At 35.9% G+C, this 17,233-nt stretch overlaps 1 pseudogene; it reads right to left on the minus strand.

The window, feature by feature from the left end:
- Positions 1 to 256: 256 nt before the first annotated feature.
- Positions 257 to 17,233, minus strand: part of LOC143407897 (ADP/ATP translocase 2 pseudogene) — a 178,213-nt pseudogene continuing 161,236 nt past the window's right edge.

Below are 17,233 nucleotides of genomic sequence, written 5' to 3' on the forward strand. Positions count from 1 at the left end.
CTCTCGCTCTCTCCCTCTCCCCCCTCTTTCCGTGGCGTTGCCGGGTGCAGGAGTCTGAATCAAACTAGACCCATCCTCCAGACGCGGTCCTGCCCCCTCAAAGCCACGATTCCCTCCCCTGCCTAAGCCTCCCCTCCGGGTTTATTGCACAGCGTCCCCTCCCTTGGGTCGGGTCGGAGCTGCTACGGTGGTGGGGGTGGGCATCGGGGGCGCGGGTCTGGCTGTGGCAGACGTGGTGCTGGTGGCGGTCCCTCCCTTAACAAGTTCCGCCCTCCGCCCTACTCCCTCTCTTCTCCCCCCGCAGCCGAACATCCTCTGTCCGCAGCGCCGGTGGCGGCAGGAGGGGTGAAGGGCCCCGGGCGTCACGTGTGACGTTCACCAAACCACTCTGAGGAGCTTGTGAGTGAACTGGCACCGCCGCGGAGCTGGGAGGCCTGGCACACACAGAGTTTTCTCTGTTCTCCGCGTCATTGTGCTCCCCGCCAGGCGTTTTCGTCTTGGTGACCAAGAGCGCAGAGTTGGAGGCAACAGCTTTCCACTGTGTCTCTTAATTCCTCGCCACCTTTGATAGATCTCTTGCCACCAAACTCCCCTGTATTTCCTCTGTTTCCTTGAGCTAGAGTCAGGGTAATCTGAATTGAGGCTTTAGTTGTAGCCCCACTTGATGGGAGTAGTGTAAATGCACCTCCACTGCCTTTGGCCTCTCCCCTCTGGCTGCACCCACACCTGCTGCTGCTGCTGCATAGGTGATTTTTAAAATTCATCACAGTTAATCATTATTGGCTTTTGTAACCGGTGTGACTCACTATACCACATTGTTTACACCTACCCACCTCCTACTAGCATCTCTCTGTGAATTTGTTAAATGTGGGTTGGGGGACAGGGTCCTGCCAACAGAGCCATTCAATTCACTAATTGCCACGTGTACTAATAACCAAAAAAAGAACCGTCCATGGGCACGAAATTTCTCTGAGAAATCAGTGATTCTTGAACTAGAGAAATATTTGTTTCCTTTTTTAAGAGCTTGATTCGTATTTCTCAATCTCATGGTCAGTATGGTTAGTCTCTAAAATTCAGGAAAAAGGAAGGAGACTCAAAATAACTAATTATTCATTAATTAAGAACAGAAATCTGATTTTTAAAACCATCTTATATATGACATATTAGTTCCTATAATAAGGAATTCAGTATCATTTTCCTGACAGTTTTACAATTCAGTTTATTTTGTTATTTTTTTTCCTTTCAAAGAAGGTAACCTTTAGGTGATGTGTTGACAAATCCAATAAATTTCCAGAGGGCCCCCCACCCCAAAGTGAAATTTTGTTGTAAATCGTGTATCAGATACTGGTAACTGATCCACCCAGCTCAGGTTTGTCCAATTCAATAATCTAAAACCATAGAAACTGTTGTAGATTGGCCTAGGAATGTTGAAAAACATGCATCTATTCTAATATAAGTAAAAGTATTTAATTGAATATTTTAACTTCCATAAGACTACACAATTTAGGTAACATGATGTAAGATATGATCATAATAACTGCAGAATCAAGCTTTTATTTAAAAAAGGATGCTTAAATAAAGCTGCCCATTGTAATTTACATAATGTAATGTTTTGTATACTCTTGTATCTCAAGCTGATATGGACAGCACTTTCTAACTGCATCTACTGAGATTAATGCTAGAATCCTAAAGATAACTGAACATTTTTCATTTCCAGTATTTGGTATTTATAGTATGAGATTAATTTTAAATAGGTTCCATTATGGTTTTCTTTTTTTCATTATTCTTTTCATGGGTACACATTATCAGCTGAGCATTATTGCCTCATTTTCATAACTTAGTCTTACAAAATTGCAAAATTTGAACAAAATAGAATTGTTACACTAACAACATATATATATATATATATATATATATATATATATATATATATATATATATATATATATTCTCCCATCAAATGAGCCATACTTTCATTGTCCATTGTTCTCTATTTTCCCCCACCAAACTCCTGAAGGAAATAAACCCATTCCTCATCATTTAATTTCAAAAGTAATTAAAAAGCAAGAATTTTACTTTTTCTATTTTTCTTCATTTTTTGGTATGTGATTAAGAGCTGAGACTCTGGTATCAGATTGCCTGAGTTTGAGTCCTAGATAGGCACTTACTTTGTTACCGCTTGGTGCAAAGTAATCTCCTTAAACCTCAAATTCCAGCTCTGCAAAATGGAGATAATAATAGTACCTATCTTGAAACATTGTTGTGAGATTACCCAACATAATGCATGTAAAGCACTTGGCACACATGTAATTCTTCAGTATTTCTATATTTAGTATCTGTGATATATTTTCTCTTTTGATTCAAACACCAATAACAGCAACATGTTGGTTTCCTGTTAAAAACCGATCCTAGCATTTGGTGGGAATACATAGAGTCTATAACTTTTCAGTTGTTAGTGATTTGAGAGTGATTTCCTGGGCCCTTCCTGCATTCTTTTTCTTTTTATAGTTTAATATTTACTAATTAATTTGATCATAGAGGATCATATTAAATATTAATGATGAGATAGAGGGAAAACATTAAACACATGATGAGGTTATGAAGATATCCATACAGTACAAGGAACTGGATTCAATTCTCATTGCAAATCACGTGATGTTCTAGGTTGTGACATTAACCTTGCTCAGTTTACTGCTTTTCACCATGGTAAATGTTGTTTGGAATGAATACAGGAACTCTCTGTAAAGTCAAAAACAAATAAAAACGCTGTGAAATTTGCCCAAACACACCTGCTCATCTGTAGATTTGGATGGAGACTTCAGTATAATGTATGTGAAAATATTAACATTTTCTGAAAATGCTGGCTTAAAAAAGCCTTAGTTTGCAAATCAACGTTTTAGATGTCAGTGGTAGGGGGAGATCACAAAAGAATTAGAAAAATCAACTTTATAAATATACACACACATAAATATAAAATCAAATAGTTATGATACAAAAATTTCTTATCCTAGGAATAAAAATTAGAATATTGGGAAAGAAACTAAAGCTTGAGTATAAATATTATATTTTATTTTCAGACTCTTCTATACAATAGTATGTAGACTCTGTGTGCCTTCAGGTGAGAAAGTCATTAAATGGGATGATATTTCCCAAGTAAATATATATATATATAATTAAATAGCATGTTCTTCTAAAATAAAGAAAAGACAACAGTATTACTCATTTGGGGAAAATCTCAAAGACTCACAGCAGGAAATGAGCACTTTTTTTTTTCTTTTCCAAAGGGCTTAGGAAGAAAAAAAGCATAAATAAAATGTTATGTTTAGGTGAAATTTTGCTGCAACTCTCATCATAAATTATATTTTACTTAAAATGGGTTAAATATAAATAATATACTGAGAAAGAATTTGTAGGGACAATGACAGCTCGTATTTCTACTCTGAAATAAATAAAAGATAAAGCCAAATAATCTGTCAAGTTGTGGCATTGCCAAGTAGACCACCTGCACAGCTTCCTGGCAGTGTTTTACAATTACCTGGACAAAAGATATAGATGTTATCAACACTAACATGACAGAGTGTGACTTCTAGAGTCACTAGCCCAGCAGCATATAGTATCCATTTGGCTATAATTCATGTGGTCACCAACTCTAGTCTATTCAAAAACTATCCCTCCTTCTCATCTAATCCACACTGTATAGCCAAATTCATCTGGTTTTTGTTTGTTTGTTTTATCCCTGACTGAATCAAACATTTAAAAAATATGCTTTTTTAAAAATTTTTTTAAATTAATTTTTATTGTTGGTTGTTCAAAACATTACATAGTTCTTGATATATCATATTTCACACTTTGATTCAAGTGGGATATGAACTCTTATTTTTACCCCGTATACAGATTGCAGAATCACATCAGTTGTACAACCACTGATTTACCTATTGCCATTCTGGTGTCTGTTGTATTCTGCTGCCTTTCCTATCCTCTACTATCCCCCCTCCCCCCCCTCCCCTCCCCTCTTCTCTCTCTACCCCCTCTACTGTAATTCATTTCTCCCCCTTATATTTTTCCCCCTTTCCCCTCACTTCCTCTTGTATGTAATTTTGTATACCCCTGAGGGTCTCCTTCCATTTACATGCAATTTCCCTTCTCTCTCCCTTTCCCTCCCACCTCTCATTCCTGTTTAATGCTAATCTTCTTCTCATGCTCTTCGTCCCTACTCTGAAAAATATGCTTTTTGAACCCATATTTTTCTATCATGAGAAATATAAAATTCTTATTCCAAAATCCAAAACTTAGTATGCTTTGAATTCCACATATCATTATTTAGCTTGTTCTCCTACAACAACTCTTCTTAATCTTTTTTTTTCTCCAAGGATAATTCTAGTGATTTCTTCTCTTGGACTACTCATATCATCATCCCTACCTACCTACATCACCTACAAAGTAAATACCTTCTCATAAAATTCCCTCAGCTAGAAATGACCTTCTCTTTTCCTAAGCTGCACTAATTTATACCTTCCATAATGTAATTTCAGGCTATCATATGTGCTATCATATTTTTCTGTTTCCCTTAACTTGCTAATAAGACCACCTGTTGTCTCACCCATCAACTTTGTATTTCTCATTCCCTCAGCCTAAGTCTCTTTTTCTTTCCTCCCAATAGCTTCAGGGTTCATTCCCTCATTCACAAAAGTCTCTGCTTACATGTTACCTTCAAAAAATTCTCTCTGGACTCTACTATCTAAAATGACATTTCCCATCCAGTCCATCCTCCTTATCTTCTTACATTTGCCTCAAAGTGCTTATCACAACCTGATTATATTCATTTATTTTTTTCTTTCCCTGTCAGAAGTTTTTGCTACGAAATATGGAATTTAGTCTGTTTTGTCTACTGCTCCGTGCCAAGAACTTAGAAATGTGCCTAACTAACACACTAATGTGCCTAACACTAATGTGTTCTAAAAATAAATGAATAAGTGAATGAATTAATGAATGAATTAAATGGATTTCAATTCCAGAGGCATGATATCACAGACTATCTATATCTCTAGCCAACAATTGAGCATAAAGGCATAAAAATTTGCTTGATGTACTTGAAAGATAATTTTTTAAAATGCATATCTTACTTAAAATACATTAAAGCTATAATTATAGGACATGTGCCCCACTTTTTTGAGATAATGTTTAAAATGAGCATATATTAGCTCCAAATGTGTTCATAAAGAAATGATATCATACTTTTCAAAGATACTTTATTCATTTAAGAGCCAATGATACTTTATTACATAAGACTTAGATTCCACATTTGCTCATTTCCCAGAGATTTACTATTTTAATCCATGAATCAACGTGATATTCGTAGGTTTTAAATTGTTTTGATAATTATTTAAAAATTGAAATTTATAGAAGCAGTTCTAAAACCTAAAATCACATTTTTAGTGTGCCACTTATACAGCTGTTAAGGCAGGATTGCTTTTTTTGTATATGTGTGCTGCTAAAGTTCTATCATGTCAATCATATTTTAAGTCCTATAAGTTTGTATTTACCTGCAGAATCCAGTTCATTTCTGGGAGAATGTAGTTTAATAAATTAATTCTTACTCATCAATCTTTTGAGTACCTATCTATACTTATTATTTTATTACATTGTTAATAGATCAAAAGAACTGTAAGACAAGGTCCCATCCCAGTTAAAGTGTATAATATCTACAAATAGGGCATATGCTGTCCTTCTACACAATACCAAAATACTTCTAGGGAAGAACCCTTTAAGCAGAGGAGTAATACATATAATGTCATGAGCAAAATATCTTCTTAACGACAAGTAGCTCAGTTTCACTGGAGCAAGGAAGGGGACGCACATAGGGGAATGGCAAGACATGAGCTTGTGTGTAAGAAGGGTCAGGTAATGAGAGAGTTTCTGTGTCGAGCAATGAAGACTGTTACTGGCCTTCAGGCAGGGTCAGAGGAGAACTTTAAGCAAAGAAGTAGTCTCCTCGTGTTTGCTATTTAGAAAAGTCTGTAGCAGTGTGGGGAGTAGTTTGGAGAACAAGATAGGAAACCAAAGGCAGGGAAGCTAATCATGAAATTATTGCAATAGTACAAAAAGGAGTGGAGGATATCTGAACTGCAGAGTAAAAATGGCAACAAAAAGAAATTCACAGCAGTACTTTCTGCCTTTGCCAGAATGTTCGGTGGTCTTCCATTTCATAGTAAACACACAAGACTGATTTTCAACATCTTCCATCCTCTTTATAATACAATGGTCAGAAACTCACTTATATAAGTAAACACTCAAAAAGAAAAAAAAAGTAGTTTATTGTGTTCCCTATCTGAGAAGTTCAAGGTGCAGTTAGTTCTCACCTGAACTGAATTCAGAGGTTTAACTGAAGTCACTTTTTTTCTCCTTTCCTTTCTTCACTCCTTAGCTTGTCTCAGTCTTATTTTCAGGAAGACTCACTTCATCATGTGGGGCAGGATGCCTGTCAGTATTTCCAGATACACCTGTCAGCATGATATCCACAGGGAAAATTACCTTAGAACTACAGAAAAAGGCCCTAAATGATCTTGCTTCTATCACACACTCCTTTCTGTGATTGAGGTGGGGTTAATTTCATTCAGCAAGCCCAGGACACATGATATACTCCTAGACCAGGAAATGGGACCCAAGATTCACACATACAGGGTAGGCCAATGTAGGCGTGCCCAAGATTCACACATACAGGGTAGGCCAATGTAGGTGTGGTCTGTGGGAATTACCAAAAGAGGAGAGGCAGTCCTAAAATACAAATAAAGTCATAGTTCACCAACGTTGCTCTTAGTTTTTCTCTTAGTAGCCTATTTCCAGTTCCTTCCATCTACCAAGAGTGGATTCATAGATGCTACAAAACCACAATTTGTAGTTTCTGCCTCTGAGTTATGGTTCGATTTGCTTATACTATTTTGAGTTCCTTCTCTATCCCTGCCTACTGAAATAGAAATTCTAGAAATTAATGCCTTGCCTGTATCAGGTACCTAATGCATGTTCATTGAAGAGAGTTATCTAAGTAATGCAGTAGGCATTCAGGGGATGTGATGCTCTATACGGCGATACACTACCCTTAAAGAGTTTCTAATTTGAAAATTAAAGAAAATACAAATAACCTAAGTATAAAACAATACAAGCTAATAATAAAGGATCATATGAATTCAGAGAATGAAAGGATAAAGTACTTATGGAAATTCATATTTCTTTTGAAGGCATAGATGATTAAATGAAGGAACTAATGTAAGAAAGTTGGCAGATAAAGCTTCCTTTTAGATTTCGATAATCTAAAAGGAAGAAAAATAAGGTAGTAAAGAAAATATTTTTTTTTATTTAGAGGAGAACTGAGCTTGTTTGAAGAAAAAATATATAAAAAATTGAGGTATATTGAGTCTGTTAGTTTAAAAAAGTGTATAGATGTAAGATTTAGGTCCAGAAAAGGTGAGGAGAATAAAATCTAGAAAATAAATGGATCTCCAAGTCAATTCTTTAAGGAAAAAAAATTAAATAGATTTTTTTTAAAAAAACGAGCAAGAAAATGCTATAGGAAAATGTTTTTCTTTAAATAACTGGTTTGATATTAAAATTGTAAAGATTTAGTTCAGGGTGGATTTCCCAGTTTGTAATCAATAACTGTATTTTGTTTTAAGTATTCTCAATTATAATTTATGGACTACATTAAAGTAACAAACTACTTCCTCATACAATATCAAGTGCCTATTCCTTAATAATCTACTTCAGTTGAAAGTATAAAAGTGTTCTTCCAGTCATTTATATATAAATAGAGGTGTTAAGTGTCCCTTACAGTATTAAGAAATCAATATAAATATTTAATGCAAAGGAAACAAGAGATGATTTAAGTATCTTGAGATTCAAGCTGGAGATAATTGCTCTTTCTCATTTCTTTCTCATTTTCTATGTTTCAGAGAAATACGAATATTATATTTGATACCTAAAATAATAGTTATGATGTTTAAATTCACAAACTGAATTGCAAGCCTGAAGTAGCAGGTTCATATTTACTCTAGTGCTCTCACAATGGAAATGTATTAAAATAACTTGATATCTGTGATATAATTATTAAAATGAGCCCTTTAGACTTCACTTTGAACTCATATTCACATATTCTAAAATTTCTTTTTAAGTAACAGCCACTTACAGTTAACTAATACATTTTGATCACTATAAGGTACTAGGTATTTGCTCCAATGGGTGCAAGATTGTTACTACTAGAATTATTCCCTAATAGAAATTATCCCTGTTATAAAGATCATCTGTGGAGAGAGAATCAGATAAAAATGTGATGCTTAAGGGTTAGACATGATAAGTAATGTGCACATGGAGGCCTGTGTCATTATTCTTTGTCATATCTCATTCTCAAACAGGTCAAACGGATCTCCTTCTTCCTGAGATTTGTTAGGGAATTCAAATATGACCCTTTCTATCTCTGTATTTTCCCAATAAAATGCAATGTACAGAGAAAAAGGAAATGTGGGAATAATGTACCCCCAGGAGTTATTTTAAGTATTTATTCCTTCATATAAATATTCATCTTTGACTGAACTGCTTCACTCACCCTGATAGCCAGAGTTAACAGTTTCCATGTTTTCACCCTACTGATCTTACTTACTTGGATTCTCTCTGCTTTCACTTCCTGGAGCATTCCTTTTCTAAATATTTCCTTCCCTGTATCTTTTCCAACCCAATTCTTGCAGATGGGCATGGGGGAAGAGAGGTCAGTTCCAACGTTTTTGTTGTTGTTGTTGTTTTCCCCCATGAACTTTCCTTCCCTTTTCTCCAAAATGAAAGAAACACTTTGTCTTCTAAACTTCTCTGGCACTTTATCTGTGCTGCCCTTGTTGCAGACATCATGATTTGATTCAAAGTAATTTTTATGTATGCATTTCTCATCTACCTTATGTGATAAGTATTTGCTTTTTGTGTTTGTTCCTACGTTTCTTTGAACATGGGTTATTTCTCACGTGTAAATGCTTCATAAACATTTCTGAATGAATGCAAAAATCAGTATGCAGAAAAAAATTAGTTAAGGGGTTATTTCAGACATTCAGTGATGCTCACATCGTTCATGAGGATGGTGTAAAGACCAGGATGGTAGCACGGAAAATGGACATAAGTGGAAAGTCATTAAAGTTATTAAAGTTATTCAGCAGATTGAACTGATGGAAGAGGATGGTGAGAGAGAGGGAACATTGGAAATCATTTCCAGATTTCTCGCTTTAGGGAATGAGCAGGTTATTGTACCACTTACCAAGACAATTTTGAAAAATAGAAGTTTGGGAGAAAAACAATTTTGTTTGGATGCATGAATTTTAAGTGCCTGTGAGAAATCCCAGTAGGAAAAACCCAACTAGACTCTGGGTTGTACAAAGGTAATGTTGATAAATATTTGAAAATGATCAGGGAATTCATGATAATTGAAGTCATAGGGTGAATGGAGAGATCATTAGGAAGAGTGTAGACTAAGAAGAAACAGACTATAGGACCAATAGCATTTCAGTGTTTTAGGTGAAAAAGGAATCTACAGAGACCTTGTAATGGTCAAGCCAAATACAAATACAGAGACCTTGTAATGGTCAAGCCAAATACAAATAAAAAGTATGGTGAGAGGGATCAGAACTGTTAAGTGTCCAATGGGGACATTGGTGGCCTCAGCAAAAACAGTTTTCGTGGAACATTCAGGGTGGAAGCTAGACTTAAGTAGCTTTAACAGCCAGAGGAGTTGGGGTTGTGGCTCAGTGGTAGAGCACTTGCCTAGTATGTGTGAGGTACTGGGTTCGATTCTCAGCACCACATATAGACATGAATAAAATAAAGGTCCATCAATGTCTAAAGATTTAAAAAAATAGTAACAGTGATTAAGAAAATTTATTAGGAAGTTTGACTCTAAAGAGGAGGGTCAAAATGCATTTGTAGCTGAAAAAAGAAATTGGTCAGAGCAGATGTTTTGTTTGGGTTTTTGTTTTTATTTTCATTATTAGAAAGATTCACTTTGAAGTACAGAAAGAACCTAGTGAAAAGGGTCAGGTTGATGATAGTAGAAGTGAAGAAGGTTCTTGAGAATTTAGAAAGGTCTGGAAACCAAAGCTAAGAGAAAGGAGACAGGCCTTCCAACATGGAGATAAGTGCACATACAGATGAACTTGTTGATTTGTGGGGAACTTGAAAGGACTATTGCTTGATAGTTTTTATTCAATAGCATAAAATTCAAGGTCATCTGTAAATTGTGTATGAGTTCATTAGTGTATTGTAGCAGGCTGTCAAAGATTTGAAATGAGCAATCAATATTTAAAACAGCAAATGTATATATAGATATACATATATAGCTATTTCTACATACCTGTGCATACATATAATAGTCATTAAAACTAACTCTCTATATAATGTCATTAGTAGCCATTTTAAAAATTACCTTTGTGTATGTGAGTGAATGGACTTGTCTATCCTTTCATGGATTTAGGTTTAAAAGGGTAAGGTAAAGAACCTGTAGCAAAATGGTTGCAATCAAGATAGCTGGGGTATAGAACATAGTTACAGGGCAAAAATGTAGAAAGCTATATGACTCCTTAGGTCTAGTTCACACACTCTGCCCTAGGAATAAAAATCCAAATACAAATATAGACACATCCATTTAATTTTACATATATGCCTAAATAATAATAATAATAATACAATGACAACATTCATCAAGAGCTTTGTTGATATCAAGGCAACATTTCAAGCTTTTTACATGATCTTTACAAATCTCAAGAAATAAATCCTATTGACTTCTATCTGTACTATACAGATGAGGAAACTGAGACACTGAGTTATGAATTACCACTGAATTAATCACCTTTGCATTGTTGCTACCAAAATAACCTGGGGGGAAAAAAACTTAGAGGGAGAAAAATTTATTTTGGCTCATGGTTTCAGAGGTTCAGTTCATGGCCAGCCAACCCCATGGCTCTGGGCTGGATTTGAGGCCAGACATCTTATCAGAAGGGCATGGATGAGGAAAGCTGCTCAGATCGTGAGAGCCAGGAAACAGAGTTCTGTTCACCAGGGACAAAATATGTATTCAAAAGACATTTCCCTGATGACCTACTTCCTCCAGCTATTCAGTTACCACCCATTCGTCCATTCCAATTATTAATTCATCAACTGGATTAATCAACTCATTTGATTATAACTCTTATAACCTAATTATTTTGCCACTGAACATTTTGACATTGTCTCACATGTGAACTTGTGATTTTGAGAGCTGGTTTATATTTTTATATACATATACACTCATTATCTTTTCATAAAATTCTATGCATTACTATTCACCATATTTACCGAATAGAGTTACTCAAGTTGTATTAACTAAACATAAGTGTAAAACTCATTTGGTCTGGATTTCCTGTCACAATGGAAGTATGAGAGTGTGAGTTTAGTGTTTAAATGCTCTTCTCTACCCCAGCTTTTATCAGCAACAAATGCTTTCATTTCAAATGAAATGAAACAGAGTAGTTGTGCTGGTTAATTTTGCATATCAATTTGGGCAAGGACGTGCTCAGATATTTAGTTCAACATTATTCTGGGTGTGTCTGTGAGGGTATTTATGGAGATGAGCATTTGAATCTGTAGACTGAGTAAAGCCTGGGTGGGCATGATTCACTTTAAGCTACTAGAGACCTGTCTGGAACAAAAAGACCCTAGTATGGCAATATATAAATCAATGGAAGTGTAACTGATGTGATTCTGCAATTTGTATACGGGGTAAAAATGGGAGTTCATAACCCACTTGAATCAAAGTGTGAAATATGATATATCAAGAACTATGTAATGTTTTGAACAACCTACAATAAAAAAAAAGAAATCTAAAAAATAAATAAATAAATAAATAAATAAAAAACCATTTTCTTTTAAAAAAAAAAAAAAAGAATGAGTAAGAAAGAATTTCCTCTCTCTTCCCAACTGTCTTTGTGCTAGGATGTTGATTTTCCTTTGCTTTAGAACCTGGGCTTGGGCTGAAACTCACACCATCAGTTCTCCAACTGCTTAGGCCTTCACACTTGGCTGAAATACTATAATGGACTCTATTGGCTCTATCTTCCAACTGCAGATCTTGGAACTTTCAGCCTCCATGATTGTATAAGTCAATTTCTTATAATAAATCTCTCCTATATGATGCTAAGGCATATATAATATATATGAATACACAATGTGGGTTTGTGTGTGTTTGCATGTGTATATATATATATATATATGTGTGTGTGTGTGTGTGTGTGTGTGTGTGTGTGTAATAAAATATATAATCTGAAATCAAAATGATAAGAAAGGCTTAAGCCATCGGCCTACTGACTTCCAGTTTGGGAAGAACTTAATAGGCCTCAAGGAAGTCAATTGCTGCAAATAAAAGAGAATATAAACTTCCCACACACGGTCAAGGACCAGAATAAGGATCTGTTGTAATATCAGAAGTTAAGACAGATAAAAATGGTGACCCATGCTGAGTTTGGCTCTGTGGGCAGAATAAGAGGCCTATATGAAGCCTGGACATGGGCCAGGTCTCTCACTGTTTTGAAAACAAGACATGTAATATCACCACATGTGTGGCATAGAGGTGATAAGACAAGGGGAGGGCAGGCGAGGTGGATATCAACTGATCAGAAAAGGCTACAAAGTAGTATTCCAAAGTATAAATGAAAAACTATTATGGAGAAAATCAATTAGCAAAAATTGCATTCCTAGAGATGAATTCATTTCCAGTGAACTGAAAATAACAGAGCAATCTAAAAATCACTTTAATGTGAGCATATTTAATATTGCCAAAGAGATAGAGGAAGAAATGGCACTAGTAATATATAAAAATTAGGAAAAAACACAACCAGATATAAATCAAAAACAGATAAACATGAAAAATAAGGAATCCTGCAAGGAAGATATAATTATTAAAAATAACTGAAACATAAAAACTTCAGAGTGCATGAAGTCAAAGAAAATATTGAGGACCTCATCCAAAATGTACTAGGGAAAGAAAAGGTGCTAATTTTAAAATATTAAAGAGACATTACAGCATCCAGTGCTTCTGCCTAAGGTGTAGAAATATGTAAAGAGTGTTACTCCCACATGAGTACAAGAGAAAGCTGATAAGCTTCAAAATCATGACTTCTCTTGAACCACACCAGAGAGCTAGGTTTTCATAGCAACTAAATAGCCCGAAATCCAAGAAGAGATGAGCCTCTCCGAGCAAAGACGTGCTTCACCCATGACCAGGCGTGGGTGGAAGAGACGGATGTTAAGTGCACACGAGCAGGTGAGAAGAATTCAACTAAAATATTACCGAATTGCTGAAGCTTGGGCAAGAGAATGAAAACCTTGGGATCACAGACAAAAGAGGGATCCACACCCAATGACAGTCTGTCCTCTACAGGCTTGCCAATGACAACGGTGCTGATGGCATTGGAGAATAAAGCTTCTCTCGGTGGTGCACCCTAGATCTCACGCACCCTAGTTCTCATGGAGCAAAAGTCTCAGCCACTGGGTGAGGGGAAGCCAACTATTACCCCAGAGTATAGCTGAAGATAACTACTGCAGCTGAGAGATGAAAAGAAAGAAAAAAATAACCCTCTGCCTTACATTGCAGGTGATGCCAGACACAAGTTTGAAAGGACATGTGTTTTTTCTAAGTTTTCAGGTTTTGTATCTTTTTTCCATGTAGCTATAATATGCATAAAGCTGAATGACTTCTTTGGTGGCATAGCTTAAATTTGGCTATCAAATAAAAGACTAAACAAATTTTGTTGCCTGGTATTGTTCTTACTCTTCAGATAATCACCTTCTTCATTGTTTCTATACAATTGCTTTTACTATTGCTATCTTTTAAATTATTAATAGTTTTTTAATATTTATTTTTTGGTTAGACACAATACCTTTATTTTGTTTATTTATTTATTTTTATGTGGTGTTGAGGATCGAACCCAGGGCCTCGCGCATGCTAGGTGAGCGCTCTACTGCTGAGCCACAACCCCAGCCCCTATTAATAATTTTAATGTCAACGACATGTTGGCTATATACCTCCTTTGTGTCCGCCTGTACACTTATCTAAATTTATCTCCTGAGTATGGAGATAAACATATTCCTCAATATTCCAAAAGTCTGCATTCAGGTATTTAGAGAAAAATATATTTCCCAACCATTGAAGTCTTGATCATTCTCCAAAGAAGATGTTGATGTGACATTCTACCCTTGTACTACTGACATGACAACAGATACACTTTCCTCCAAACTTTCCCAAAATTTGACTTTGTGCAAAACTTCAGCACAAGTGACTGTTTCCCCAGGGTGTTCTTCATGTTTAGAAGAGGGTAGGAATCTTTGCAGGTTTTTCTTGCTGAAATTGTTATTTTAGCCTCTTTATCCAAATGGGTTATAATATGTAAGTTTCTGGGTTGTTTCGGTGTTAAATTAAATAACAAGGTAAGAATTCAAGATTGAACCAATGCCATAAAAATCTGTAATTAAAGACTATTTTTGTGAAAGTAATTTCAATGTCTTCAATAGCTTGCTCAGAATGTTAAGTAATTAGGATTATACTCTTGAGGTTAAAAACCTCAAGAGCCAAATCCTGTTATTGTATAGGAAAAATTCACTATAAAAAAAAAACACCCCCGCAAACCCAAAACAAACAGCAGAATTCAGAAATATACTTTTTGCCTTCTAATTAGTTCAATGTCTTTCTAAGATGGCACCCTCAAAGACTCAGTATCACCGTGTCCCATACCCCATTCTTGGTCCTTGGACAAGATGATATAGTAAGCCAGTTTCTCAATCTCACTTTCCATACACAACCCTGTGATTTCTTCATTTTGCCTTTTTATCTTTAACTTAAGGATCCTATCAATCCATCCTGCTCTGTATTGTTTACTAGTTCTATCATGAACATAATTATCAACATATTTTCAGTCAATGTTTCCTCAAATTTCTCACAGCATCCATAATCAAGATTGGGCATAGTTTCCCATGATGACCTATCAAGCAATGGCTGTTCACACTCCTATACCCTTCACTACAGAGCATGGAAGATATAAAATTTCTTAGCTCACTATTGCTGCCTTCAGATATATTATATTTACACATAAAAAAGTTGAATACAATGCTTTTCCTCATTTGATACATAACAGCGGGTAGGGTAGCACTCTTCTTATTGTTGTCACCCATTGATCTGGTCATTCCCCACCTTGTTGAACATTTTGATAAGATAACTCAGGTTTTCCTTTTCCATTTCAACTCATACCATCATCACATGAAACTTCAGTTTTCTCATAAAAGGTCCTCAAGTGTCTTAAAAATGCTTACCATAATTGAAAATTCCAGAATAATGATACATTTTAAAAATTACCAATAAGCTGGTAAAATTCTATAGCATTTTATTGTATCCAAAGAGAATCAATTCTGCATATCTCTTTAAATATGCCAAAATAAATAGCTTTAGTCATCATTATAAACCGTTTAGCAGTTGGACTTCGTTGCATAAAACAGTACATGTGGCAAGAAAGAAGCTTTGTGAAGGTAAGCACCTGCAGGAAACACAGGAAGAAACAAAAGGGCTAGCATTGGATAACAGTACATGTGGACTACTAAGAGTCACATACAAAACTACCAATGTGCAAATGCATATCAAAAAGCACAAATAACTATGCTGTGCGTGTGCATTCCTATGGAGACCCTTTGCCAGGGGGCTGAGCAAACTGTTCCCAGCCATTTGGATTCTCTTCCTCTTCATCTAGTGCTGCCATCTGCTGACCTCTTCTGCATCCCACACTTACGTGCCATATTAGGTCAGGCCCAGGTTATTAATTTTAATGGTAGAGAATTTTCAGACTTCCTGAGTAGAGCTTCCTTACATTAGATTCCTTGGAGACTTCATCGATGGCATTTCTATAATGTGTAATCCTCAATTGTCTGCATGATCCTAGGATTTTAGAAGATTTGCTCTCCTTCCAAAGGCTCTGAAAAATGCCAGGCTCAGCCACTTATTCCCTGGGAATGGCCTTCCTGCTCTGCATGCTCTTTGCTCTGTGCTTTCTGACTCTTTTTGAGCCATTCTAAACTGTGCTTTGCCATAAAAAGGCAGGTTATTAAGCTTTCTGGCAGAAAAATCCATTTCTATTCAGCGAAAGTTTACTGGTATTTCCAAGTCGAGACCTATCTCACTAAGGCTGCCTTTCTATGCCAAAGACACAGACTCCAGATTACTTGATGGTGATGCCTGATGTTGCTCCAGCTTCAGTTATCCAGAGTTTTATGATTAACCATTTGTGTTCACTTCCTGTAGGCTATAGGCAGAAATAACTTATGTAATAAAAGAAAATACCACAAAGTCTTAGAGTCATGCTTTTCTGGATGCTTTGGAGGAGCAAAATCTAACTTTCTGGCCCATTTGAATTCTGAAAGTGTTCTTTCAACAACTTCATAGTTTAGTCAATCTTTGCTCATAGAAATAATTTACCCTTTCAGTGAGTTTGGGCCCGATCTTCAAGTTTGTTCACAGAGAACCATCAATATGAAGTACAGTCAGGATTACGGTGTTTCATATTATGACCAAGGTACCTCTTCCTCCTATCTATCTTGGTCCCACGAAATCACATATATTGTGGTACTTGTTCCTGATAGTTGGTACAGTTAAAAACCACAATGCCCGTGATGGTTACAGTGTAGCTCTACCTTGGCTGGACTTCAACATTATTGGCGAAACTTTAAAAAAAAATACAAATGCCTGTGCCCCACACTGGACCTGCACTGACTCAGAATCATCACAACTAAAGCTTTTCAAATGCTTCTATAAAGCGCTAGAGTAAAGAATGTCTCTATTAGAAATATGTATTTCATTAATAATTAATAGTCAGAGCTACCATTGGTTAAATCCTTGCTAAGTGAAGTACATGTTAACATATCATTTAATCCTTACAATAATTCCATGAGGTTGGCATTATTATTAATCATTTATTATTTTTCAACAGATGGTTTAGAGAGCCTAAAGAAGTTATGCAATAAGAAGGTGTAGAGCTGAGACTGGAACCTGTTCTTTATGACCTGAAGGGTGGCTTGGCTTCTCTGTACTGTCACACTTGGCCAATGTTTGCCATCAGTTTTTCCTTTTTTTTTTTTTTTTTTGGTGATGCTGGGGATTGAACTCAGGACCCTATGTTTGGGAGGCAAGCACTCT

Source organism: Callospermophilus lateralis, chromosome 10 (genome assembly GCF_048772815.1).
Source record: "Callospermophilus lateralis isolate mCalLat2 chromosome 10, mCalLat2.hap1, whole genome shotgun sequence".
Taxonomy (NCBI): domain Eukaryota; kingdom Metazoa; phylum Chordata; class Mammalia; order Rodentia; family Sciuridae; genus Callospermophilus; species Callospermophilus lateralis.